Raw genomic sequence first — 27,087 nt, 5'->3', positions numbered from 1 at the left:
GAGATAGAGAAACCGATCAAGACTTGAAGTGAAGGACATTCCTGATAGTAAGTCACAGGGAATGTGAAAACATCCAATGAAATATGTATTTAACAGCAACGGCCTTGAAAGAGAATGGTATTTGAAAGTCTGAAGGTAAAACAATGACTGAAATGAAACGTTGCAGGTGTTTTGTTTCATTTTGATTTAGATATTGCCTGTTAAAGAAAAAAAAAAGCAGACAATCTCCATGGGACTTTACCAAGTGACATGGTTTTAAAAACCAACTACACATCCATGCCTCCCAAATTTCTATTTTTATCTCTGACCTCCCCACTGAGCTTCAAATTCAAATCTCTAATTGCAAATCTGACATTTACACTTGCCTGTCCACTGTCATCTCAAATGTAATATGGCTAATTCAAAACCTTTTCTTCCCCAAAAGTCTTTTTCTTCTTGTCCCCAGTCCTTCAGTCTCAGTTCATGGCGTCACCATGTACTGTACAAAATCCAAGAGATTTCCTTCGACTCCCTTCTTCTCTTCCTGCCTGCATGGAGTTGGTCGAGTCCTGTAGGTCCATCTGCAGGGTGCACCCTGAGCCCCCTAAGGGCTCTCTGCCTCCACGGAGACCACCCTTGCCCAAGACATCCTCATCTCTTAATGCACACGGCCTCTCACCGGAGGGGCCAGCATGCCTTCTTGCATCTCCGCCCACGGCAGCTAAAGTGAACTGTACGAGATGTGCATCCTGTCATGTCTCCCTTCTGCTCCAAGCTCTGTGGCTTCTCATCCCACTTAGAATAAAATCTACACCCTGTGCCATGGCCTACAGAGCTCCAAGTGACCTGCTCCTGCCCATCTCTTAGATCACATCTCCTCTCATTCTCTCCAACAACAGTGGTGTTCTTCTAGGTCACTCCTGCTTCATGCTCTCTGCACAAACTGACCCTTCTGTCTAGAATATTCTGCTCCAGATCTACACATGCATGGGTGACTGCTTCTCCTCATTTAAGTCTCTCCCAGATTCCTCAAGGAGAACTTTCAACTCCTCAGACACTCTCCCTCCTATCTGGTACTCCTTCATGGTACCTATCACTCTCTACAGCATCCAGTCCATTAGTTTGTCCTCTTATTACCTGTTTTATCCCACCAGAAGATAAGTTCCATGAGGGCAGCAATCTTGTCTCTTTTGTTCTCTCCACTGTATATCTAGGGTCAAGTTTGGTACCTAGCTCGTAGCAGTCCCTCAGTAAATATTCATGAATAAATGAATGACTGGAATCCAAATTACTTGTGACTCAGTGTCAGAGGCCCACACTGCCAGTCTTCTTAGTTATACTAAATAGGCTCATCTCTGGCTATCTTCCTACATGTATGAAAGGATCCAAGTTGGAGACTCAGTTTCCAGGTATAGGGGTGGATGCTCACTGCCTTTTGCAAAGCCAGCACCTCAGGCTCTGCCCAGTCACTTCACCACTCCCCTGTTACCATCATAGTGAGAGACCTGTGTCCCAGCTCCTGTTCTAGTGTGGGGAAGTCCTCTCCATTCTCTTGGCTACTAGAGCCCAGAACCTTCCTTTTTGGAATGCTTCTCTTTGGTAACATTATCTCTCCTGACCTCTTTCTTTACAGATTTCCCAGTCATAGACAAATTAGATTTACTCTCCTCAGGTCCCAATAAGAATGCCAGGTTTACTGGAAAGACAGAAATTTCTGTTTTAATACTATTGTTTCAATCCTTTCTGACATCCTGCTGTGGTGATTCAGCATAGAATTTAGCTATAGGTTTTTGTTTATTTTTGAGAGGGGTTATATAAAGGAAGGAGAGTGAGTGGCAGACTTTGTCTCAAAAAGTTTCTTGAAGCCCTATATTCTTTACCATTTTAATGCCAAAAACAAACCAAAAAAGTGTGTCCTTAGTTCCTAAGACAGGTATCACCCACATACAACCCATCTGTTTCTCCATGGATAAAACAAAATGTAAAAAGTAAATAATCAATGCCACCTTCTTTTTTTTTAATCTGTGTAAATACTTTATTCTTTTTCTACATAGGATATTGAAATTTACACATTATTTTTAAGACAACTAATATACAACTAACTGAAATAAAATACACAAGAAGCTTATGAGTTACGAAATACAGATGAGAAAACCTGAGAAGTTTTTAATTTAATTTGCCCTACTGGGAACATCAGGACTCCTGGACTTGATATTGGCCTTGTGTATCAAACACTTTTTTCTGTAAGTACTAGCTGACACCCTTCCAAAGAGCACGTTGTACTACTGTGTCTAAGAAATCAGTGAATAACTAGGTTTTCCATCTTATCAAAGTACAAAGCATTACTTCAATTCTAGGCCCTCTGACAGAATGTATCTATTTTTACTAAGTTCTTTTATGAAATTTTATTAAGAAATTATTGATTCAGAAAGTAAATACAAGGCATCTTTATATTACAAAGAAAATCAAGAAGACAAAAATCTAGTATTTTAAACAAATTCCAAATTCTGACATTTGGAGCAGTATGATTCCCAGATTATCTTTTTCTAAAAGAGATTTCTTCCAGCTTGTTTCCAGACTTCTTTTACTCCTTTAATGCTTTCTCTTTTCACACATTTCCAGTATTCCTCTACACTTTGTTGTTGTGGTACCCATAAACCTCGATGCATCCTGTTTTTTAAAATCCTGAGAAACTCGCCATGACTAAGACATTCATCACCATACACATCAAGGATCTTGAAGACGGTGTCCAAAATATAGTTGGAGAGTTCCCGTCCTGTTGCTACTCTCACGGCCCTCTTAAGCTCCGCCAGTCTGACGATGAGCTAACCCGCACATTTGCATAGCAATAGCAAAGTCTCCCAAGTGGGTCCTAAAATGACAAAATGACTTGAACTCATCCACACTAATGCTCTCTTCTGCTGACAACTTCTCTCTTACATTTTTCCAATAGATGTCTTTATTTTCAGTGTTAGTGAAGAAAAGTAGCCACTCTGCAAAGTCTTCTTTTCTCATGAAACTCAAACCTTTAGAAAACTGAAGGAATTCCATTTCTTGTACCCCCGTTTGTAATTCTCCATAAATCTTCGAAATTCCCTATAATGAAGTTTTCCTTCTCCTCTTTTTCCAAAAATATGTATCTGAAGGGTTGTGGTAATTTCCGGTTCTTTCACTGTTGATTCCTGGCATTCTGTTTCATTAGCTATTGCTGTCTTCAAGTCATCTTGTTTACTTACGATCTTCTGTAGCTTAAAAAATTCCTTTTTCTCAACCATCTCATTACCATCTGCATCCAGCATTTTAAAAGCAACATGAAACCCAGTATGAGGTTTAGTGAGCACTGTAAGCAAGAAAAGATACTCAGTATATGAAATTAGTCCTTTATCGCCAAGGTCTCTAAAAAAGGTTGATCCACAACGAGCTGGTTGGATTCCTGCCAGTATATCCTCGATATCCTTTTTTGTCAGCTTCTTCACTGAAGTTTTACGTTCCATTTTATCAAACATTCCTGAAAAGTGGAAGTCTCGTGGTGTCATATAATATTCTCCTTCATTTCCAGTGAAGAAAACTGCATGAAGCGCTGTTTACGAAGGGACAATTTTTCTCCCATCTCTCCAGAGTCAACATTTTCCTGTGCTAAGACGGTGAGGCTGCCCTCAGGTGCCGTGACATTCATGCGGCCATGGTACCATGCCACTCCTGTGCCTGCCAGGGCCGCACCGGCCACGCCGCGGTCAAGGGGCCGGGGCCGGGCAAACCTCGCCGGCCCGCAGCGATCCCAGCCGCAGTCTCCCTTCCGCCCCAGGCCGCCAGCCAAGTGCCTCTTGCCGGCCTCCATCTTTGCAGAAGCGCCCCATCCCCTCAATGCCACCTTCTACAACTCACCAAGATCCCCAGAGAGAGGAGATGATGAAGAGTCATTGAACCGTTTTCTTGGAAAAATGTAATGCAGATCATATTTCTGAAGGTCAAAAAGGTCAGTAAATGGTTCAGTGTTTTATGGTTAATGTTTGCAGAACAGTTAATATTAGAATAGTAATAATACAGAATAATATAGAATATGACTATTCAAAAGGTACAAATGAAATTAGTTTCACAACTTAGACATCTGTAAACTATCAAGACAATTATTTTATCTAAACGTGTCAATTTAATGGAAAAGTACGATAATTCTGTGCTTTGGGGGCAGATATGAATTGTTTGCAATAGAATTACTGCTGTTAAGAGTTCATACTTAGTTTAGCGCTTACTATGGGCCAGACAGTATTGCATGTGCTTTCTGGATGCTCATGCCTGTACTCCTCACAAGCCCCTCTGACATGGCCAACAATGCATGTCTAGTTATAGCAAAGAAACTGAAGCATAGAAGGATAAGCCATTGCCCACTGGTAGACGGCTCTCAGTAACAAGCTGGGTTTCAAACCCAGCTATACTTGATTTAATGACCAAACTAAACTACCTGTACCCTCCTCCCGGGGGGGTAATTGGTGACATTTACTGAGCCCTCCCACTTTGCCATGCACTACGGAGACCATGTTGCAGGTTTTCTATCACCCAATCTTTCCAACAATCCTGAGGTGGAGGAACTATTATTATAACCATGATTTAAAACGATTTTGCAGAAAGTTTCTCCCATATTGCTCACTGCTAGAAACAACTTAAGTTTTATTCAATTTTGCAAAGCTGGCCGCTTAGATCACCCTGTTTTCTTCAGTAGCCCCACACAAGGCCCGAGAATTGCCAGGTATGTGTCATTCCCACTTCTTTAATGTAACCTCTGTTTTTTGCATCTAGAAAAAAATCTTAACCGTTTTTTAATAAAGATTTTATTTATTTGGTTACTTGTCAGAGAGAGAAAGAGAGAGAGCACAAGCAGGGGGAGCAGCAGGCAGAGGGAGAGGGAGAAGCAGATTCCCCGCTGAGCAGGGTCTCCATCCCAGGACCCTGGGATCATGACCTGAGTCGAAGGCAGACACTTAAATGACTGAGCCACCCAGGCATCCCAAATCTTAACCCTTTTATTCTTAACTGAGGCAGGCATATTTTTAAGGTGATGCTTCTAAGTTTTCTAGCTGAACAGGCCTGTCTCATTCCAACCCAGCATTAGGGCTGAACACTCCAAGAGAAAGCTTATCCCCACCAAGGAGGCTCCATAATACCCCAATCTAAGAGGGCTGCAAGTCATAAAATATGAGTCCTTTCTTCAGCTTAATTAATTGGACCATATAACAGAAACACTAACAAAGGACTTTTATAGACTCCAGCCAGTGAATCTTTTTCAAAGTGAAGCCTATAATATTATTTTATTAGTCCACAAGTAACAAATGTAATGCAGACGTCAATCTCATTGGAATAGTAAAGAAATCTCTGAAGCCAACAGAAGAGAACTGGGAGCTCCATCAAACAGCGATAACAGGGTGATTTAGCAACAATCACCATTGATGGCAAAACATGCGTGCATAATAAGGGAGGTGAACTAATACTAAAATTGGGACTTATTACTTACAATCAAGAGTTAACAGGGACGCCTGGGTGGCTCAGTCGTTAAGCCTTCGGCTCAGGTCATGGTCCCAGGGTCCTGGGATCGAGCCCCGCATCGGGCTCCCTGCTCAGCGGGAAGCCTGCTTCTCCCTCTCCCACTCCCCCTGCTTGTGTTCCCTCTCTCCCTGTGTCTCTCTCTGTCAAATAAATAAATAAAAATCTTAAAAAAAAAAAAAAGAGTTAACACCTATTCCTTATGATCTGACAGGCACTGTTCTGAACACTTCAAATGAATGATTTCAAAATAACACACATGGGGAGGTACAATTATCATCTCATGTTACAGACTGGAAAACTGAGGCTTAGACAACTCAAGTAAATTGTGCAGGGTTATACAGCCTGGAAGCAGCAGAGCCAAATCATGATCCCACATTCTGGACCTTACATATTTTTAGTTTGTTGTGTTTTGTCAGCCTTTAAGTGACTTAGAGCTGTTAACAGCGCGGGCGGGCCACACTGAACTGCATGCAGTTCCCACAGCTCGGCAAGCACCTTTGCCCCTGCGGGTCTCCCTGCCCGGACCACCTACCTCAGCCAACTCACTTTCTTTTTTTAAGATTTAATTTTAGAGAGAGAGCACGAGCGAGTGAGGGAGGACAGAGGGAGAGGAAGAGAATCTCAAGCAGACTCCACGCTGAGCGCGAGACCGAGGGGGGACTCCATCCCGCGAACTGGAAATCATGACCTGAGCCAAAACCAAGAGTTGGATGCTTAACAGACTGTGTCACCCAGGTGCCTCTCTGCCAACTCACTTTCTCCTAAGATTCAGCTTAAGTGTCACTTTGGAAAGATTTCTATTATGCCAACCACTCCTGTTCCAGTCTTCTGCCAGTGGCATGCTAAGACATCCTTTCTCTGGCTTAACATACATGATCCATTGTGTGCAAAAAAAGAAAAAATGGAATCAAATAGGCAACCTGGAGTGAGAAAGAAAACACTGATATCCAGAACTACCACTGTCTTATACAGAAAAAAAGAAACCTACATTCACCTAACTGTGGCTAAATACCTTTGATTTTTTCAGTCACTGACTATCAGGTAATGTTTACACTATTTGTCTATTTTACAAATGCTTAGGGGTGAAGCTATAATGAAATATGCATCCATTATTTATTTGAGCCTTTTGACAGTCCATGGTTCTTCCTTATTTCAGTCCAATTTAATTTCAGCAAGCAAAAAAAAAATCATATTATAAAGATAAGCTAAACGATTTTTTCCTTTCCTGGTGTAGGAGGAAATCAACTATATGGAGGTCTCTAGATGATAAATAACTTCTCCACCTCTTGCTTTTCTTGGCAGGCTTGTGAAATATTTATTACATTTCTTTCTAACAGCTTAAAAGTATCTTTCTCCTCCAGAGAATATTATCCTATGACCCAACGCATGTCCCACTGTTGCCTGCTTCAGCCGTGCTTGCATCTCCTGCCCCCTCGCCTGACCCCTGTCTTTCAATGCTGCCTTTGGGTTAACTTCTTCTGACAATTTCTGTTGCCTTTCGTTTAAGCTGTTACACTCCATATGGCTTCTCTTTCTTTGATGTGGCCCAAAACATATTATAAACCACAGAACACAAGCTCCACGATGTAATAGTTCACCTAAGAATCTCTGCAGTATTCTAACGAGGGCAGAGCTTAGCACAACTCTAAAGAAATGGAGAACACCTAGACAAAGAGGAAGAAATCCCGATCTGTGTATCAACTCAATGTGTCAAGGAAACTATTCTTCAGAACCATATGGCTACTTTTTACCTGTGGGCAAATGTTAGCACAAACCAACCACTGGGATATACCCAGCGACGAAAACCAGACAAGTTGACCACTGATAATCAGTTAGTGGGCCTGATTGGAGATTCAGATTTGAGATTCAATGGCAAATTGATCCGAAACAGATTTTTTTTAAAAATCCCAGAACTAAAAGCAAACAGATTTAGAAAATGTTTTTAAAAATTATTCACCCATTCCACCCCCCTCCCCAACAAATGTACAAGAGGAGTTAAGCAGCTTCAAGAGAAACTGTTTATTGAGTCAAGCTAACAGGACAATAGAGAAGAGAATAAAAAATTGTCTGTCTTTATGACAAATATTGGTGAATGTTGAAAATGAAATGGATTCCTCAACTGAAGATTAAAGATTCTCCCAGCATTTATAGACTTAGTTTTGTATATAGTTAAGTGAGATAGAAAAAAAGAGAGAGAGAAGGGGGAAACAGGGAGGGAGGAACTAAGCTATAGGGTATCAAGAGACTGTGTTCAATTCAGATTGTACAGCTGAGCTGCAGAATATCCTCGAGCAAAAGTCCCAACCCTTGTGACCAAATGGACTCATCAGCTGGGCAAGGCTAATTAGGACCATCCACCTTCCCCACCTAAAAAGCAGAGTTCATGTTAATTAACTTGGACATTTTGAACAACCTGAGCTCCACACACAAAAGGTGAAAACGGTATTTCATGGTTGTTAGCAATTACCTGTGAAATTATTTAAGTTGTCAGAAGGACAGAGACAGATCTGCCCCTGGGAGAGATCTCCCATGCCACCGCACTGACCACACATCATGTGTTTTTAAAGAAAAGTATCCCTCCCACTCCACTCTCATTTCTTCTTCTGTCCCTCTTTCTCTTGTCTCTTTCACTTAAGTATTCTTATTCTCTAAGACTGTCACTATCTTTTATGATTTTATATTTTCTTCTAAAAGCTAAGAAGCCACTTATAGTAAAATTTGATGTACCTTCCTCCACATTTTCCCCATCCATCCAAAACCCCAACAGATACCTTATATTTCTTCTATTATACCAAACCGTATTCTCTAGTCATGTTATATCAGTAAACAAAATTATCTGCTCTTCTCTACTAATCCCATGAAACAGATTAATATGGATGCACTTTTACATAGCATTGGCATCCAATTCTGGACAACTGAAAAGAAGAAAACTTGAGGACTGACTTTAACGTCTTGTTTTGTGTTTTAATGACTACACACACACACACACACACAGAGGATGCTAAAGAGTTAGCTTTATTCTAAAGTAAATACATCATGAACTATCTCACTGGATGTAAGTCCTTGTGTTGCCTCCGGACACTATTGCTTTCTTTCCCCTGAAGTGCTTGTGAAGAGCAGTTCCACTGTGATTTGCAAACACACTTCACCTTCTCTGACTTTTGGAGAGTTCCTAGAGTCTTGTGTTTTAAAAGGTTAGGTTGTATATCAAAAGTGTACTGCAAAGTTATTAGCTTGATCTTTGAACCAGAATGGGTTATCTGGTATCCAATTCATAATTTGTCAGTAATATATAAAACAAGTCGAGGGGAAAAGGGAAAACAAGGAAGAAAAAAGAAAACTTTTTAAAGAGTACTATTTAAATAACTATTTTTATATAAAACCTTTAAATATCACTAACTGAAGATGTTTTAGGATAGACCAAACTAGAAATCATAACTGTATCTACACCACAGCATGTAGCCTTAGAAATTAAGTTTGAGGAACTCTGAAAATTATCTGATAGGAATTCCTTTAAAATGTCACCATTATCCATTCACCAGGTTTATTCTGTTATAGAAATAATAATAAATTTACCTGTTAGTTAAACTTTAATTATGGATTTGGCTACTTTGTTCCAGGTACTATAGTAGCTGCTGGGAATAAATAGATGAAAATGTGGCCTTTTATCACAAGTCCTTATAGTTTAGCCAGGGTGAAAGACAAGTACATGAACAACTTCAGTCATGTAGAAGGAGTACACAGGAAGCATGCTTATCTTTGTTGATCTATCCAAGCCACAATTAGAAAGGGTACAGGGGTAAAAAAGGGAAAGGCAGGGGGGGAAAGTCTGCAATGCCACACATCAATGAAACAATGAGTGTTTTAGTACACTTAAAGCATGAGTGTGACAGCTCCCAAGCACAGAGCTGCAGAAGAAAGCACAGAACAGAACACAGGGAGCCCTGAATGATATGAGAAGTAATTTTTACTGCAGATAATGGTAGGCTATGGTAATATCTAAGCAGTGAAATGATAAAATCTTGTTAGAGTTGCACTTTAGAAAGATCACTCTGAAGACAGTACAAAAGATCTATGTGAGAGATTGTTCCTTGAACACAAAAGATCCAAATATATGGGTTTTTATTGACTCCTCCCTAAAACTGACAAAAAGGAAAAATGTAATAAAAATGGTGTGAAGCCAGGAGGACAAACAAAAAAAAAAGAAGGAAATAGATTTTTGCATGATGGCAAGTCAATGGAAGAGTATTTATGCAGTGCAGAGAAAACTGAAGTCTAAATGCCTACAGGGAGGGACAGGAATGAGCATCAGAATGATTCACAGGAGAAGGCTAGACTTAGCAAATAGAGACTCAAGGTGTCTGAGATGGAGGGGGGTGGAGAATGACATGGCTTAAAATAGGATTGATTTCAAGCTTTTATGAGGAATAACTAGATCTCAAGTCTCCACTCTAGCTCACAAAACTAGGCGACTCTACAGAATAAATAGCTGCTCTAGGAGGAAGAGCAGCTATTTATTCCGTAGAGAAATGGAAGTGGAAAAGTTCTAAAATCAGCACCACAAGATTTAGTAAAGGGTAGGCATGAGATCCATTTAGAAAACAAGAAAAAAAAAATCAGTGAAATTCCACATCCTAAAGAGATGAGAATTCTCTTTGATTCACAGAATACTGACTTCTTTTGGGAGAAATTAGCTAGCCTAGAGAAAAGAAATACAGACATCGATAGTTAGGACTTTCCAATAAATTGGTCAAATTTCCTTTAATCATCCTACCATAAAGCCAACTCAATGACAGTCATCTCTCTCCATAAGACACACATACACACCACATAAACACACTCATGACACAGAGCTTCCATATGACTTTTACTGCTTCAATCTTATGTATGAACAGAGAGGCAAGAAAATTACACATCCAGACATATGACAGAACCCTGCTGCAAGAAAGGCAGAGGAAAAAAAAAAAAAAAAGAAAAAGGAACAAAAGAAAACAGAATTAATGGAGGAAATATAAGAAAATACTTTGAAATGGGATTCTATAATTTATATTCTAAGATAAAAGGTGTTACATCCATGAAATAAGAACAAGAGGTTATAAAAATGGAACAGTATGAGAACATCAGATTAAAAAACCTGAGAATTAAATAGAATAAAAGTGTTTAAAGATAAAGCTAGAGAACCGTCCCAAATAAGAAAACAAGAATATAGATGAAAAAAAGAGAAAAGAAGAGGATAAATCCAGTAGGTTCTACATTTGAATTATATGAGTACTGTGGAATACAGAGAGTTTTATATTAGAGATACAATAGCATTTCCCAGAACTGAAGAACATGCATTTCTCAACTAAAAGTACTGTTTGAGTGCTCAGGAAAATATCTGAAAAAGACCCACACCAAGTTACACTATTGTAAAATTTCAAAATGCAAGGGATATAGAAAAAATATTTACAACTTTCAGAGGAGGAAAAATAAGTCACAGAGAATGAAGAAGAGCAATGCTGTGATTTCACTTATATGTAGAATCTAAAAAAGTTGAACACATAGAAACAGAGAGTAGAATGGTGGCTGCCAGGGCCTGGGTGTGGAGAAAATGAGGAGATGTTGTACAAAGGGTACAAAGTTGCAGTTATGCAGGATAAATAGGTTATGGGGATCTAATGTACAGCCTGGTGACTATAGTTAATAATACTGTATTGTGTACTTGAAATTTGCTAAAAGAATAGATCTTTAAGTGTTCTCACAAGAAAAATAAGAGGTAATAGATATGTTAATTAGCTTGATCATTTCACAATATATACATATATCAAAAATGTCACTTCATTGTACATCTTAAAAGTATACCATTTTTATTTGACATTATATCTCAATAAAGTTGGAGTTGGGGGGAAAAAAGAGCAATATTGAAAGCAGATGAAAAGAAATCAAGATTGGAGCCAAAATCAGTAAAGTTGAAAACAGAAAAATAATAGAGAATATCAATCAACTCAAAAAGAGATTCTTTAAAAGGATTAAACAATTCATAAAACTCTATCTATTTTGGTCAAGGAAAACAGAGAAGACACAAATTACCAATATCAGGAGTGACATCACTACAGATAATACAGATATTCAAAGAATAAGGGAATATTATGAACAGCTTTACCCTAATAAATTCAACGACATAGTTGGCATGGACAAATCCCTTGAAAGATACAAATTACCAAAGCTCGCTCAAGAAGAAATAGATAACCTGAAGAACCCCACATCTACTAAAAAAATTAGTAAATATCTTCTTACAAACAAAACTCCAGGCCCAGATGGCTATACTGGGGAATTCTACCAAACATTTAAGAAAGAAATAATATCAGTTCTGCAGAAACTCTACCAGACAACTGAAGAGAAAACAACTTTTAAACTCATTCTATGAAGCCAGTGGTATTCTGATATCAAAACCACATAAAGACATTTCAAGGAAAGAAAACTATCTACCAGTATCTCTCATGAACATAAATATGAAAAATTTTAACAAAAAATTTAGTAAACTGAATATTATATTAGCAATAATATATAAAAGGTATAACACATCACAACTGAGTGAGGTTTATCCCTGGGATGCAAAGCTGATTTAACATTCAAAAAAAATCAATGAAATTTACTATATTAATAAGCAAAAAAGAAAAAAAAAAAACATGATCATGTCAATAGATGCAACAAAAGCAATGGACAAAATCCAACACCTTTCTGATATAAATTCTCAGCAAATTAGAAATAAAAGAGAACTTCCCTGATCTGATAAAGAGCATCTATGAAAAATCTACAGCTAATATCGTAAGTAGTAATGAAAGATTAAAACCTTCCTCATTAAGATTATAAATAAGGCAAGGAAGTCTGCTCTCCCTATTTCTATCCAACTTTGTTCTAGAGGTTGTAGCCAGTGCAGTAAGATAAGTAACAGAAATAAAAGACATCCAGATTAGAAAAGAGTAATAAAAGCTGTTTTTATTTAGAAATGGCATGGTCATATGTGGACCTACATAAAAGCTACTAGAATGAATAAATTAGTTTAGCAGGCTTTCATGACATGAAATCAAAATTTCAAAAAATCAACTGTATTTCTAACCACTAAAATACTCAAATTGAATTTTAAAAAATACTATTTATAAAATATCAAAAATATGAAATAATACAGATAAATATATTTAAATATGTGCAAGACCTTTACAATGAAAAGCATAAAACAATGCTGAGAGATATTAAGGAAAACTTAAATAAATGGAGAGGTAAATTGTGTTCATGGATCACATGACTCAGTATAAGTTGGCAATCTCTGAAAATTGATCTATAGATCCAATGCAATTCTATCAAAATCGCAAAGTGTATTTTTTTGTAGAAATGAAAAGCTGATTCAAAAATTTATAAGGAAATGCAAATGACTTAGTATAATCAAAGCAACTCTAAAAGGATGAACAAATTCTTAGGACCTAGACTACCTGAATTCAAGACTTATTGTAAAGCTACAGTCATAATAACAGTTTGGGCTTGGCATATAGATAGAACAGAATAGAGTTCAGAAATACAACCACAGATATGGACAACTGATATGAAACAAAGGTTCAAAGGAAATTCAGTGGAGAAAGAATAGTCTTTTCAACAAATGATTCTGGAGAAAACTGATTTTTGACAATGTTCAAAGGATAAAGGAGAAATAGAGAAAGGACAGTGTTTTCAATAAATAGTGTTGGACAATAGCCAAACTGTGGAAAGAGCCAAGATGTCCATCGACAAATGAATGGATAAAGAAGATGTGGTATATAGATACAATGGAATATTATGCAGCTATCAAAAGGAATGAGATCTTGCCATTTGCAACGACATGGATGGAACAGGAGGGTGTTATGCTGAGCGAAATAAGTCAATCAGAGAAAGACATGTATCATATGACCTCACTGATATGAGGAATTCTTAATCTCAGGAAACAAACTGAGGGTTGCTGGAGTGGGGGTTGGGGTGGGAGGGATGGGATGGCTGGGTGATAGACACTGGGGAGGGTATGTGCTATGGTGAGTGCTGTGAATTGTGCAAGACTGTTGAATCACAGATCTGTACCTCTGAAACAAATAATACAATATATGTTAAAAAAAAAAAAAGAAGAAGAAGAAGATAGCAGGAGGGGAAGAATGAAGGGGGGTAAATCTGAGGGGGAGACGAACCATGAGAGACAATGGACTCTGAAAAACAAACTGAGGGTTCTAGAGGGGAGGGGGTGGGAGAATGGGTTAGCCTGGTGATGGGTATTAAAGAGGGCACATTCTGCATGGAGCGCTGGGTGTTATACACAAACAATGAATCCTGGAAGACTACATCAAAAACTAATGATGTATGGTGATTAACATAACAATAAAAAATTAAAAAAAATAAAAAATAGTGTTGGAAAATTAGATATTCATATGCAAATAAAAATGAACTTAATCCATAGTTTGCAACATATTTAAAAATAAAGTCAAAGTGGACCACTAATTTCAATATAACACAAAACTATAAGCCTTCTAGAAGACATAGAAAAGTTTTGCGACTTTATGTTAGGCAAAGTGTTCTTATATACTACACAAAACATGATTCATTAAAATATACACACACGCATATATTCCTCATCAAAACAGACCTCTGCTCTTCCAGAGAAACTGTTAGTAAAATGGTAACGCAATGCACCGAATTAAAAAAAATATTTGAAAATTAAATATCTGCTGAAGCATTTATATCCAGAATAACTTTCAACATTCAATAAGAAAGCAAACAAAAAAACTAATAGAAAGTGGATAAAAAATCTAGAGACACTTCACCAAAGAATGTACCACTGATAAGCACATAAAAAAGCATTCAACACCAATAGCCATCAAGGAAAATACAATCTAAAACCACAATGTGATAACACTAATACCTAAAATTAAAAGAACTTCCCATGCCAAGTGTTGATGAGAATATGAATTGACTGCTAAGAAACAATTTCACAGTTTCATAACAAATTAAATATATATTTACCTTATGACCCAGTAATCCTATTCCTAGGTATTTACCCAAGAGAGATGAAAGCAAATACCCCAAGACTTGTATGTGAATGTTCATAGCAGCTTTTTTTGGTAATAGTATAAAACTAGAAACAACCAAAATGTTCATCAATAGGTGAATAGCTAAACTGTAGTATATCCTTACAATGGAATATTGCTCAGCAACAAAAAAGAACGAGTTACTGACACAACAACATAGATGAATCTCAAAATAACTAGGAGTGAAAAAGAACCCAGAGCATTTATAGTGTATGATTTCATGTATATAAAATTCTAGAAAATGCAAACTAATCTATAGTGACCTAGGCAGATCAGTGGTTGCCTGGGTACTGGTAAGGTAGATGGGGCAGAAGGGAGGGATTAAGAAGGAACTCCTAAGTTTTGTGGATAATTAATATATTTACTTTCTTGATTGTAGTGATGGTTTCACAGGTGTATAAATATGTCAAAATTTATCAAGCTGTATACTCCAAAACTCTGCATTTTACTGTATGTCAATTTATCTTTAAAAAGTTTTAAAAGACCTTAAAAGTAGAAAAAGAAAATTGAGTGAAAAAAATTTTATTTTTATTTTTTTAATTTAATTTTATTTTATTATGTTATGTTAGTCACCATACAATACATCATTAGTTTTGTTATTTTAATTTTATTTTATTATGTTATGTTAATCACCATACATTACATCATTAGTTTTTGATGTAGTCTTCCATGATTCATTGTTTGCGTATAACACCCAGTGCTCCATTCACTATGTGCCCTCTTTAATATCCATTACCAGGGTAACCCATCCCCCCACCCCCCTCTAGAACCCTCAGTTTGTTTCTCAGAGTCCATAGTCTCTCATGGTTCGTCTCCCCCTCCGATTCCCCCCCTTCATTTCTCCCTTCCTATCAGCTCCTTTTTTCTTTTTTAAAAACATATATTGTATTATTTGTTTCAGAGGTACAGGTCTGTGATTCATCAGTCTTACACAATTCACAGAGCTCACCATAGCACATACCTCCCCAATGTCTATCACCCAGCCACCCCATCCCTCCCACCCCCCCACCACTCCAGCAACCCTCAGTTTGTTTCCTGAGATTAAGAATTCCTCATATCAGTGAGATCATATGATACATGTCTTTCTCTGATTGACTTATTTCGCTTAGCATAATACCCTCTAGTTCCATCCACATCGTTGCAAATGGCAAGATACCGGGGGTTTTTTTGATGTACATCTTGGCTCTTTCCATAGTTTGGCTATTGTGGACACTGCTGCTATAAACATCGGGGTGCACATACCCCTTCAGATCACTACATTTGTATCTTTGGGGTAAATACCCAAGTACAACTGCTGGGTTGTACGGTAGCTCTATTTTCAACTTTTTGAGGAACCTCCATACTGTTTTCCAGAGTGGCTACACCAGATTGCATTCCCACCAACAGTGTAGGAGGGTTCCCCTTTCTCCGCATCCTCGCCAACATCTGTCGTTTCCTGACTTGTTAATTTTAGCCATTCTGACTGGTGTGAGGTGGTATCTCATTGAGGTTTTGATTTGCATCTCCCTGATGCCGAGTGATCTTGAGCACTTTTTCATGTGTCTGTTGGCCATTTGGATGTCTTCTTTGGAAAAATGTCTGTTCATGTCTTCTGCCCATTTCTTGCTCGGATTATTTGTTCTTTGGGCGTTGAGTTTAAGAACTTCTTTATAGATATTGGATACTAGCCCTTTATCTGATATGTCATTTGCAAATATCTTCTCCCATTCTGTCGGTTGTCTTTTGGTTTTGTTGACTATTACCTTTGCTGTGCAAAAACTTTTTATCTTGTTGAAGTCTGAATAGTTCATTTTTGCCCTTGCTTCCCTTGCCTTTGGTGATGTTTCTAGGAAGAAGTTGCTGTGGCTGAGGTTGAAGAGGTTGCTGCCTGTGTTCTCCTCTAGAATTTTGATGTACTCCTGTCTCACATTTAGGTCTTTCAATCATTTTGAGTCTATTTTTGTGTGTGGTGTAAGGTAATGGTCCAGTTTCATTCTTCTGCATATAGCTGTCCAATTTTCCCAACACCATTTGTTGAAGAGACTGTTTTTTTTTCCATTGGACATTCTTTCCTGCTTTGTCAAAGATTAGTTGACCATAGAGTTGAGGATCCATTTCTGGGCTCTCTATTCTGTTCCACTGATCTATGTGTCTGTTTTTGTGCCAGTACCATACTGTCTTGATGATGACAGCTTTGTAATAGAGCTTGAAGTCCAGAATTGTGATGCCACCAGCTTTGCTTTTCTTTTTCAACATTCTTCTGGCTATTCGGGGTCTTTTCTTCTTCCATACAAATTTTAGGATTACTTGCTCCATTTCTTTGAAAAAAGTGGATGGTATTTTGATGGGGATTGCATTAAATGTGTAGATTGCTCTAGGTAGCATTGACATTTTCACAATATTCTTCCAATCCATGAGCATGGAACGTTTTTCCATTTCTTTGTGTCTTCCTCAATTTCTTTCATGAGTATTTTATAGTTTTCTGAGTATAGATTCTTTGCCTCTTTGGTTAGATTTATGCCTAGGTATCTTATGGTTTTGGGTGCAATTGTAAATGGGATCGACTCCTTAATTTCTCTTTCTTCTGTCTTCTTGTTGGTGTATGTAAATGCAACTGATTACTGTGCATTGATTTTATATCCTGCCACTTTACTGAATTCCTGTATGAGTTCTAGCAGTTTTGGGGTGGAGTCTTTTGGGTTTTCCACATAAAGTATCATATCATCTGCAAAGCGTAAGAGATTGACTTCTTCTTTGCCGATTTGGATGCCTTTTATTTCTTTTTGTTGTCTGATTGCAGTGGCTAGGACTTCTAGTACTATGTTGAATAACAGTGGTGATAGTGGGCATCCCTGTGTGTTCCTGACCTTAGGGGGAAAGCTCTCAGTTTTTCCCCGTTGAGAATGATATTTCCTGTGGGTTTTTCATAGATGGCTTTTAGGATATTGAGGTATGTACCCTCCATCCATACACTGTGAAGAGTTTTAATCAAGAAAGGATGTTGTACTTTGTCAAATGTTTTTTCTACATCTATTGAGAGGATCATATGGTTCTTTTCCTTTCTTTTATTAATGTAGTGTATCACATTGATTGATTTGCGGATGTTGGACCAACCTTGCAGCCCAGGAATAAATCCCACTTGGTCATGGTGAATAATCCTTTTAATGTACTGTTGGATTCTATTGGCTGGTATTTTGGTGAGAATTTTTGCATCCATGTTCATCAGGGATATTGTTCTGTAATTCTTTTTTAATGGGGTCTTTGTCTCATTTTGGGATCAAGGTAATGCTGGCCTCATAAAATGAGTTTGGAAGTTTTCCTTCCATTTCTATTTTTTGGAACAGTTTCATAAGAATAGATATTAATTCTTCTTTAAATGTTTGGTAGAATTCCCCCGGGAAGCCATCTGGCCCTGGGCTCTTGTTCGTTGGCAGATTTTTGATTACTGCTTCAATTTCCTTAGTGGTTATGGGTCTGTTTAGGTTTTCTATTTCTTCCTGGTTCAGTTTTGGTAGTTTATACATCTCTAAGAATGCATCCATTTCTTCCAGATTATCTAATTTGCTGGCATATAGTTGCTCATAATATGTTTTTATAATTGTATTTTTTTGGTGTTGGTTGTGATCTCTCCTCTTTCATTCATGATTTTGTTGATTTGGGTCATTTCTCTTTTCTTTTTGGTAAGTCTGGCCAGGGGTTTATCAATCTTGTTAATTCTTTCAAAGAACCAGCTCCTAGTTTCGTTGATCTGTTCTACTGTTCTTTTGGTTTCTATTTCATTGATTTCTGCTCTGATCTTCACTATTTCTCTTCTCCTGCTGGGTTTAGGCTTTATTTGCTGTTCTTTCTCCAGCTCCTTTAGGTGTAGGGTTAGGTTGTGTATTTGAGACCTTTCTTGTTTCTTGAGAAAGGCTTGTATTGCTATATACTTTCCTCTTAGGACTGCCTTTGCTGCATCCCAAAGATTTTGAACAGTTGTGTTTTCATTTTCATTTGTTTCCATGAATTTTTTAAATTCTTTAATTTCCTGGTTGACCCATTCATTCTTTAGTAGGATGCTCTTTAGCCTCCACGTATTTGAGTTCTTTCTGACTTTCCTCTTGTGATTGAGTTCTAGTTTCAAAGCATTGTGGTCTGAAAATGTGCAGGGAATGATCCCAATCTTTGGTACCGGTTGAGACCTGATTTGTGACCTAGGATGTAATCTATTCTGGAGAATGTTCCATGGGCACTAGAGAAGAATGTGTATTCTGTTGCTTTGGGATGGAATGTTCTGAATAGATCTGTGAAGTCCATTTGGTCCAGTGTGTCATTTAAAGTCTTTATTTCTTTGTTGATCTTTTGCTTAGATGATCTGTCCATTTCAGTGAGGGGGGTGTTAAAGTCCCCTACTATTACTGTATTGTTGTCAATGTGTTTCTTTGATTTTGTTATTAATTGGCTTATATAATTGGCTGCTCCCATGTTAGGGACATAAATATTTACAATTGTTAGATCTTCTTGTTGGATCGACCCTTTAAGTAGGATATAGTGTCCTTCCTCATCTCTTATTATAGTCTTTGGTTTAAAATCTAATTTGTCTGGTATAAGGATTGCCACCCCAGCTTTCTTTTGATGTTCATTAGCATGGTAAATGGTTTTCCACCCCCTCACTTTCAATCTGGGGGTGTCTTTGGGTCTAAAATGAGTCCCTTGTAGACAGCATATCAATGGGTCTTGTTTTTTTATCCAATCTGATAGCTTGTGTCTTTTGATTGGGGCATTTAGCCCATTTACATTCAGGGTAACTATTTAAAGATATGAATTTAGTGTCATTGTTGCCTGTAAGGTGACTGTTACTGTATATTGTCTCTGTTCCTTTCTGGTCTATGTTACTTTTAGGCTCGCTCTTTGCTTAGAGGACCCCTTTCAATATTTCTTGTAGGGCTGGTTTCGTGTTTGCAAATTCTTTTATTTTTTGTTTGTCCTGGAAGGTTTTTATCTCTCCTTCTATTTTCAATGACAACCTAGCTGGATATAGTATTCTTGGCTGCATATTTTTCTCGTGTAGTGCTCTGAATATATCATGCCAGTCCTTTCTGGCCTGCCAGGTCTCTGTGGATAGGTCTGTTGCCAATCTAATGTTTCTACCATTGTAGGTTACAGACCTCTTGTCCTGAACTGCTTTCAGCATTTTCTCTTTATCTCTGAGATTCGTAAGTTTTACTATTAGACGTTGGGGTGTTGACCTATTTTTATTGATTTTGAGGGGGGGTTCTCTGTACCTCCTGGATTTTGATGCCTATTTCCTTCCCCAAATTAGGGAAGTTCTCTGCTATAATTTGCTCCAATATACCTTCTGCCCCTCTCTCTTTCTTTTTCTTCTGGGATCCCAATTATTCTAATAATATCTAACAATATCCAATATTGTTTCATCTTATGCTATCACTTATCTCTCAAATTCTGCCCTCATGATCCAGTAGTTGTTTATCTCTCTTTTTCTCAGCTTCTTTATTCTCCATCATTTGGTCTTCTATATCACTAATTCTCTTTTCTGCCTCATTTATCCTAGCAGTTAGAGCCTCCATTTTTGATTGCACCTCATTAATAGCCTTTTTGATTTTGACTTGGTTAGATTTTAGTTCTTTTATTTCTCCAGAAAGGGTTTCCCTAGTATCTTCCATGCTTTTTTCAAGCCCAGCTAGTATCTTTATAATCGTCATTCTGAACTCTAGTTCCGATATCTTACTAATGTCTGTATTGATTAAGTCCCTGGCAGTCGGTACTGCCTCTTGTTCTTTTTGTTGAGGTGATTTTTTCCATCTTGTCACTTTGTCCTGAGGAGAATAGATGAATGAGAGAACAAAATGCTAACAGGGTAACAACATCCCCAGAAAATATACACTAAACAAATCAGAAGAGACCTTCCAGAAAGTGGTCACTTTTCTGTTCAGAGGGTTGCTGCTATTCTTTTCTTCGATCTCCTGTTGATTTCGTAGGTGTTCAGAATGGTTTGATACCTATCTAGCTGAATTCCTGGGACCAGATGAAATTTAGGACTCCTACTCCTCCTCCATCTTGCTCCTCCCCCCACCTACATCATTAGTTTTTGATGTAGTGATCCACGATTCATTAGAAAAATAGAAGTCTCAAAATGAAGAGAACAGGAAGCTATGACAATATTCAAATTAAAGGTAATGTCCTGTACTAAGGATTTAGCAAATGGAATGGAGAGCAGTAGACAAATTTTCAAACATTTATTGAACTTTAGTAATCAGGACTTGGTATTTGCTTGGTAAGGTGGTAGTGTGAAAAGATCAGTAAAGAATGATTTCAGATTTGGGACCCGGATTCTAATTGGCTGGAACACCAGTGTAGGGGCAAGACTTGGCATGAAAACATTAGGAGTTTAATTTTCAATGTATTGAATTTGAAATACACATATAATAGAAATGCCCAAAAGGTAGTTGTGTAATGGGTCTGAAACTCCAAAGGGTGAGGTAGGATTTTAAGTCCTCACCAGACAGTTGATAACTGAAGCAAAGTATTAATTGGTGAGATCACCTAAGAAAAGTTGAAATATGATTTAAATGCTGAGGCTAAAACCCTGAGAAGTACTAATATTTATGGTTGGGCAGAGCAGAGGATCTCACTATGTCAACAGAAATTTATTTTGGCAATTCAAAACATGTACTTAGACATTAAAATTCATCAAAGTCAGAGAACTTTCAAATCCAAAAAAATCAGTCTACAGTGGCTCGCTATGAACTGGTAGACATTATCAACTGAATAGGCATTCTGCTATTAGTTGGGAGAAGCAATAGTTCTTAGTTATTAGTTGGGAAAACTCTATGATGGACATTTGGTCATGCATACAATTCAACAACCCCCCCCCCCCAACACACACAAAATAACATCTGCACTTAGAATAATTCTCACAAAATGGCTCTCATTTAGACTTTTCACTAATTATGGCAGTTACAATCATGTGATTAAGAAGAAAAATTAGCAGAATTCCACACAGCATTTTTAGCCTCATAAATTTGAAATGAGAGAATTTTTCAACCACATTGCTGCTAATATTTAACCTGCCCACACCTGGTATAATATTCCACGTTAAGTAACGTACTTGGAGTTATTAATACCAGCTTTGACTGGACCAATATAATGACTTAAGATTGTTCATATTTGCTGAAATAGAAAAAAAATTAATCAAGTGACAGACATATAAGTGTGCTATTATGTTTCCATGAAAGATATTTCCATGGATATTATAAATATTGAATAGAAAAGCTATTCTTTTGGGCTTATGTCTAAAGCTAAATATGAAATCCTAAGTAAAAATGCAAATAAATGATTAGTGATCCATTATATATTAACTTCCAAGAAATACATCCATTAAAGCTCATACATTTCATTCCTAGGAAAGTCCTAATCAGATTTAATTAACTCCTATTTTAGAAATTTCTAACAAGCTTGGTTAACTGGTTTACTGCCTAAAAGCAAATTAGAAGTAATAAGCTGGTTGCAGACAGGACCTCATTTTGAGACATGAACATTAACGGCAGCAAGCTGTGATGACAGATAAAAAAGAATGTGAAAGAAAAAAGGCTTTAGAAAGCAGAAATCAGAGCTCCAAAAGTAGACCAGTCTGTGGCCATTTAGTGTGGAGTAAGCAACCTTCTATAGTTCACTAGCCTCTGATGGTAGCACTAGCCTCTGATGATTATAAGAGTCACCAAAAGGTTAAATATAGTAATATTATATGAAATTCATTTAAAAGATATTTTAATAGAGTTAAAATTGGTTAATAGTTACGATCCATTGTTTACAAATCTTGCTTATGCAGTTTGTTTTCTAATAATGAATGTTCTCCCTTAAAAATAAAACCCATTCATAAGTAATAATGTATCTCTTTAAAGACTATTCATGATTTCAAATACAAAGTACTTGTTAACTGACCCTCAGATGATCTCTTTGTGTTATTCAGAACTCCTTAACTTCTACCTAGCAGCACAGTTATTTGTGTAGAATTGTTTTAACTTGTTAGATTATTAGCTACTTGAAATTAGAGAATAAAACTCAGACAGTCTAGGGGCACCTAGGTGACAGTCAGTAAAGCAACCGACTCTTGAATTCAGCTCTGGTCATGATCTCAGGGTGGTGGGGTCCAGCCCCACATCCGGCTCCATGCTCATTGCGAGTCCATTTGAGATTCTCTCTTTCTCTCTCCCTCAAATAAATAAATAAATCTTAAAAAAATCAGACCCTCTAATTCATCTTTGTATCATGTGTCCCCCAACACATTCTGCAGCGCCTAAGATGCAGAAAGTGCTCAATAAAAAAAAAGACACACTTACATCCCTTATTCTTTTAGTGACAATAAATAGTGTCAAAACCTACATTTGGATAACACTGTAAAAAGTAAATTAACATAAAGAAATTAATATATGTAATCTCAAATTCAAGTTAACTGGGAGAAAAGTCAGTTCAAATGGGTGAATGAAGAACAATATAAATTATTGAACATCCTTAAGGACTTATAGTGTAGACAGTGCTGTTGTTGCTTATTAATAAATTTTCAGAATGTACAGATTGAAATTTTTTGTTAATATCATACATCATAGTAATTTTACGGTCCCATGTAGATTGCAATTTGCATTTCATGTTGAGAAAAGGCTTTAAAACAAAGTTTTATGGTAATATGCTCTCTTATTAAATATTTTTAAATTTCTAATTAATGGGGTCCAAAATAAATGATTTTGCCCTATATATATCAAAAAGTCATGAGTCTTGGTTCTCTAAGGCAATTTCTATTTAATTTATTTTATATTCAAGAAATTATTAAACAGAATATTTAAACCTTTGAGAGACATTTATACAAATGTGTTCATAACTCCTATCTTACAACATTTTTATTTTGAAGAATATTTTCATTACCTCTATATTATATTCATGCTCATGTTTAAGGCTCAATCACAATATATTTGGTATAACTTAGGATTTATTCAGAAATAAATTAACAGTTGAACATCCTAAATTTCATAAAGATAACATTTCTGATAAATTATCAAGCATTTTTTGATGCTTATAGTAAAATGCTAAAAAGAGGGAGAGACTAGATTTTAGTTAATAAGAGAATGCCATTTGACTGTAGTGTGCAACTTTGCTATCTAGGTTTGGGTTACAGAAAATGAGATGATTTCTGAACAACAGACAAATCCTCAGGATTCAATCACACTAGAAGATTAGAGGTTTCCTGTGTATAACAGAAAGTTTTCTCATATCTGAAGCAGGGACAATTGGTAAACATAATAAACATTCTAGTGTAACTCATGGAGGAAAGTAGATAGCAAGCTGTACAAATGTCAGAGCTGAATCAGCTTGATAAGCAAATAGCCAATCACTTGTTATTACTCTTTTTGCTTGTTAAATCCATTAAGCTCTTTTATTAATATAACAATGTAGGTGATCCTGTTTTGAAAAGATAACTATTTGAACAAGGCATTTACTCTCTCATTCAATACTCAGTGCCTAAAATGTGCCAGTCAACTGTGCCAGAAGCAGAAGATATAAATACGAATATGACATTTTTCCCTTACAAACTGAATTGTCATCCATGAAAAAAATAGTTGAAAAAAATATTTGAAAAGCTGGACTTTATTAAAATTCGAAGTTTCTGCTCTGCAAAAGATAATGTCAAGAGAAGGAGAATACAAGCCACAGACTTGGAGAAAATATTTGCAAAAGATACATCTGATAAAGGATTATTATCTAAAATATGCAAAGAATTCTTAAAACTCAACAATAAAAAAATGAACAACCTGATTAAAAAATGAGCAGAAGACTGAACAGATACCTCACCAAAGAAATATGCAGATGGCAAATAAACATATGAAAAGATGCTCAACATAATATGTCATTAGGAAAATGCAAATTTAAACAACACTGAACTACCACCACATACCTATTAAAATGGCTGCAATCCAAAACACTGACAACACCAAATGCTAGCGAGGATGTGGAGCAATAGCGTCACCCAAACCCAAGTCGGCTGCCTGTCACTCGAAAGGCCAATCCTCAAAAGATGAGTTTTGACTGGAAAGGAAAAGGAGCTTTATTCAGGAGGCCGGCCACCTGCGGAGGAGACAGACTCTTGTCCAAAGGCCAACTCCAAGGTTTCTGCCTGGTGCAGAGATTTTTAAAGAGGTTTAATCAGTTAAGGAGTGCAGTGGTCTGTGACATTTCTTGATTATGTGCAGACTTGATGATGCCAGCTCCAGATTTATCTCAGCGCTCGGAGGCTGTGCAAGAAGTTCTAGTTCCTTGGTACCCAAGGGCTGTGCAAGAGTACTCTGCTCTTTCTGCAAAGGAGGGAAAGGTCTACAGATGCGCAAAGGGAGGTCAGTAAAGTCACTTGTGTGACCTTAAAAAAGAAAAACATTTTGCTAAAAGATTGCTGGGCTAATCAGAAAGCTAAAGGGGCTTCTAACAGACCTACTGGCCTCTGTGGCCTGGAAATGTTCTAGTCCTTCATTCCCCAAGGCCAATTGTCTACAAATCTCAAAGAAAGTAAATTAGTTCTGTTACAGATCAAGGGCCTTAAGTCAGCAAGCAAGGAGTGTGTTAACTTGAAGCAAGTTAACCCTTAAGACTAGTTGGAGTGCTCTTACAAAAAGAATTCTCATTCATTGCAGGTAGAAATGCAAAATGGTACAGACTATTTGGCAATTTCTTGCAAAACTGAGCATATTCTTACCATGTGATCCAGCAATTATACTCCTTGGTCTTTATGCAGATGAATTGAAAACTCACGTCCACACAAAAACCTGCACACAGATTTAGAGAGTTTTATTCATAATTGCCAACACTTGAAAGCAACTGAGCTATCCTTCAGTAGGTAAATGGATAAATTGTGATACATCTAGACAATAGAATATTATTCAATACTAAAAATAAAGGAGCTACCAAGCCATGAAAAGACATAGAGGAAACTTAAATGCATATTACTAAGTGAAAGATTCAAACTAGAAAAGCTATATACTGCATGATTCCAACTCTGTGACATTCTGGAAAAGGCAAAACCATGGAGACCGTGAAAAGATCAATGGTTGCCAAGGGCTGGGTGGGAGAGAAGGATGAACAGGCAGAGCAGACCTTTAGGGCAGTAAACCTATCCTGTATATTACAGTGCTGGATATTTGACACTATAGACCTGTCAAGACACATAGAATATACAACACCAAGAGTGAACTCTAAGATAAACCATGGACATTGGGGATAATAATCTGTTAGTCTAGATTTATGGATTATAAGAAATGTGCCCCTCTGGTGGAGGGGGAGGGTGTTGACAGTGATGGAGTTCAAGGTTTTAAAAATATCGTGCTTACAATAATCAAAAGAAAGATGGAGTGACAATATTAGAATTAGACAAGATAGGATTTTAGAGAAAAGGAGTTTAGCAGAGCTAAAGAAAAAGTCATTTCATAATGATAAAGGGGCCAATTAATCAAAAGGAGATAAGGATGTTAAACATTTGTACACCTAGAAGCAGAGCCTCAAAATATATGAGGCAAAAACTGATAGAACCACAAAAAGAAACAAATCCAACATTTTAGTTAGACATCTTACCACCCCTCTTCAATCACTAACTGAACAAGTAAACCAAAAAACAGTAAAGATGTAGATTTGAACAATACTGTTAAACTTGATCTCATTGACATATATAAAGCACTCCATTCAACATCAACAGAATATATGCTCTTTTCAAGTGTACACAGTATATGTGCCAAGAGAAAATACACTCAAGTTTGAGGAGCGTTGCATTTTTCTGCATGTGAAAGTGAGATGGTTATTTGTGCCGTTGGGGCAGAAGGTGAGGTAAAGAGAGGGTTACGGCAGAGAGAAGTCAGAGGTCAGAGCTTGATTTGGAAACAATGGCCAAGGAACTTTATGAGGCCAGAAAAATTTAATATCCAATTTCAAGTTATCTGTGTTTTATATGCCCCTTCCCTACACTATAAAACCCCAAATCTCAGTGAATTTTTTGTATTCACAGCTGCCTCTTGTGAGCAGTAGGAGGACAAGCAGGACATAAAATAGAGGAGAAGGAAATGCTCCCACATCTGACTTGAAACCAGGGCAAAGATAAAGCAGCCTCAAGACTCAGAGTAATGAGAATTCAACAAAAGCAGGAAACTGGAGTCAGAAGTGACTAGCACAAATATATGTGCAGAAATCCTGAAGGCATTGGACTTGCCATAAAACATAGTTGCAGAGTTTGACCTGACCCTATCCTATCCTGACGCTGAGGAGAGGGGTGACCCCAATGAACATCTGTGCTACATTTTTTTCTCCCCCCACTGGTCATCATAGGAGAAAAGAAACAGTATAAATTTAACTTCTGTTATGAATGATTCCAAAGCCCTCCACCTAGAAGGCAAAAGTGGCTACGAATAGTTTTTAAATAACCATTCCATTATATACCCACCATCCAGTTTAATTTGAGCATAGTATCTCAAGAACTACA

At 37.2% G+C, this 27,087-nt stretch overlaps 1 pseudogene across 1 annotated transcript in view; it reads right to left on the bottom strand.

Moving 5' to 3' along the window:
- Nucleotides 1-2,480: 2,480 nt before the first annotated feature.
- LOC116631718 overlaps nt 2,481-27,087 on the bottom strand; it is a 73,023-nt pseudogene continuing 48,416 nt past the window's right edge. The window contains exon 2 of the transcript XR_004299252.1: nt 2,481-3,817. The product of XR_004299252.1 is annotated as a calcium uptake protein 2, mitochondrial-like (transcript). The remainder of the gene's footprint in view (nt 3,818-27,087) is intronic.

The sequence above is a fragment of the Phoca vitulina genome, unplaced genomic scaffold (assembly GCF_004348235.1).
Source record: "Phoca vitulina isolate PV1807 unplaced genomic scaffold, GSC_HSeal_1.0 scaffold1, whole genome shotgun sequence".
Classification (NCBI taxonomy): Eukaryota; Metazoa; Chordata; class Mammalia; order Carnivora; family Phocidae; genus Phoca; species Phoca vitulina.
Note: the sequence above shows the minus strand (reverse complement) of the source record. Positions and strands in the feature narration are given on the sequence as shown.